At 54.9% G+C, this 2,819-nt stretch overlaps 1 pseudogene; it reads right to left on the reverse strand.

The window, feature by feature from the left end:
- On the reverse strand, positions 1-2,819 carry LOC138682684 (olfactory receptor 14A16-like; annotated as a pseudogene).

Genomic DNA, 2,819 nt, shown 5'->3' on the forward strand with positions numbered 1-2,819 from the left:
TTATGAATGCTCTGCAGAAGAAAACAGGGCGTTAATTGCTTCTGAAAAGCACCCGCTCATCATTTTCCTCAGGGCATCCTTGAGCTCCTGGTTCCTCATGCTGTAGAGGAGGGGGTTCACTGCTGGAGGCACCACCGAGTACAGAACTGCCACCACCAGGTCTAGAACTGGGGAGAAGATGGAGGGGGACTTCAGGTAGGCAAACGTGCCAGTGCTGATAAACAGGCAGACCACAGCCAGGTGAGGGAGGCACGTGGAAAAGGCTTTGTGGCATCCCTGCTCAGAGGGGATCCTCAGCACAGCCCTGAAGATCTGCACATAGGAGAAAACAATGAAAACAAAACAACCAAATGCCAAACAGACACCTAGCACAAGAAGGCCAACTTCCCTGAGGTAGGAGCGTGAGCAGGAGAGCTTGAGGATCTGGGGGATTTCACAGAAGAACTGGCCCACAGCATTACCTTGGCAGAGTGGTAGTGAAAATGTATTGGCCGTGTGCAGCACAGCGTGGAGAAACCCACTGGCCCAGGCAGCTGCTGCCATGTGGACACAAGCTCTGCTGCCCAGGAGGGTCCCGTAGTGCAGGGGTTGGCAGATGGCAACGTAGCGGTCGTAGGCCATGATGGTGAGGACACAATACTCCGCTGTGATGAAGACGGCAAAGAAAAAGACCTGTGCAGCACATCCCCAGTAGGAGATGGCCCTGCTGTCCCACAGGGAATTGGCCATGGATTTGGGGACGGTGGTGGAGATGGAGCCCAGGTCGAGGAGGGAGAGGTTGAGGAGGAAGAAGTACATGGGGGTGTGGAGGTGGTGGGCGCAGGCTACAGTGGTGATGATGAGGCCATTGCCCAGGAGGGCAGCCAGGTAGATGCCCAGGAAGAGCCAGAAGTGCAAGAGCTGCAGCTGTCACGTGTCTGCAAATGCCAGGAGGAGGAACTCAGTGATGGAGCTGCTGTTGGGCATTAGCTTCTTCTGGGCATGGGGCACTGTCCAAGAGGGTAAAGCCAGTGACAAGTTAGAAGAAAATTCTTTGACCTAAACATAATGCATTTGTCACAGAAACCCCACCAAAGCTGCCTCTCGTATTTCAGAAAGACCTTTGTAGGTCCCTTTCTTGAGCTGTGCTTGGTGCTGGCTGAGGGTGCCACTGGGAGCAGCGGGCTCTGCTTTGGGATCCTGAGGAGTCAGTGCTGCCCTACAGCAAGAGGTAAATGGGAACATGGGGTAATCTTAGTTTACATCCACTTGTCATGTCAAATAGCTTTTCAGCATTGTCACTGCCAATGCAACCAAAACTGGGGATTTTGTTTTGAGTATTTGTTCTGGTTTCCACACACCAATTAAGGAGTGCTTTTGGCAGGGCAAGAAGTGAATGTCCTAAAGATGGGATGTCCTGAAAGGAAAGTTTTGTCATTTGTGTCACTGGGAGCCTGGGGTTTAGGAGGGGATTGGGATATTTTACTCACATGGACAAATGTCTGAAATGCACCCAAATCCCCCCTCCCCATTCCTCTCCAGTGACAAGAACAAGAGGAGCAGGGACAGGAGGACAAAAATGGATAAACACTACAGACCTGCTGCCAATGGAGGCAGGACAGGGACAGATGGTAGGGCATTTGATAATTTCTTCTCTTCAGGGCTGAAGCCACTGAGAAGGTGACTGAGTCCCCATGGCCGTAAAGGCAGAGGCTCTGCTGGGTGGGAGAAAAGACCAAGGGTTTTCTCCGCTGATGGCAGGGAGATGCCTGAACCCCCCCTCTCATGGCATTTCTGGAAGCAGCTCCCTCTCTCACTCCCTGCCCCTGTCTCTGCTGCCTGGAGCTGTCCCTGTCAGCAGCTGCTTCTCCATCCCCTTGTCTCCTTCCTCTCCCTGCTCACAGACCCCATCCCACCCGCTGTGTGCTCAGCTCTGCCCTGCAGACCCCTCCTGGCAGCCAGGCACTGCCCAGGGGCATCTCTGTGTGTGCAGGGGCTAAAGAGCACCTCAGACAAGTGCTAAGGACAACTGGGGTCTCGGTGCCTTCTCCAGAGGGGACAAATAAATTTTAATGTCACACTGCCCACCCACCCACCAGGAGGATAAAAGTTCAAAGCAAAGACTCCTTACCTTTCAGGAAAATACTGCCTTGATGTTCTTCTTGAAAGTCCCCTCGGAAATGCCCAGGGCTGAGCTGGAGCTCTGAGCAAACCTGACGCACGCAGCACGCTCTCGACAGCAGCAGCACCCTGCTCTGCCCTTCCAGGGGTCATTTCTTTCACCCACACCTTCTCCCCACACTGTCATGGGGAGTTCCCTGCGCAGGCTGAGTGCTGACCCTGGCAGGCAGCAAAGTCCCTGCTCCATCACTCAGCCCCTGAAACACCAGGACCCTGCTCTGAAGGACAGCCCTGGGCACCCCTGCATGCACACCCGGCTTCACAGCCCTGCAGCTGGTGCCAGGAGAAGGCAGCCCTCATGCCCTGTCCCTCTGACAGGGCAGCAGGGAACCCTGCTCTGCAGCACATCCTTCTCTTCTACACCAGAGATAAAAAGAGTCCTCCTGCCAGATCCCATACACTGTCAGATGTCCCAGATCCCTGCAGGAACTGAAGCTCTATTGCCCTGCACCCACAGACTTACCATGCAGAGGGCTGGGAAGATTTCTCCCGCAGTGAGCTCTCAGCATCCTCCCACTCCACACTGCCTTTAAGCTCTCTCTGCCTTGCAGGTCTCCTCTCGATGCCTGCAGGCAGTGCCCCCAGCCCTGCTCCTGGGCAGAGCTGTCTCTCTGCAGCGCTGCCCGCTTGCCATGAGCTCCCTCTGTCCCAGGAGCCCA

Source organism: Haliaeetus albicilla, chromosome 29 (genome assembly GCF_947461875.1).
Source record: "Haliaeetus albicilla chromosome 29, bHalAlb1.1, whole genome shotgun sequence".
Taxonomy (NCBI): Eukaryota; Metazoa; Chordata; class Aves; order Accipitriformes; family Accipitridae; genus Haliaeetus; species Haliaeetus albicilla.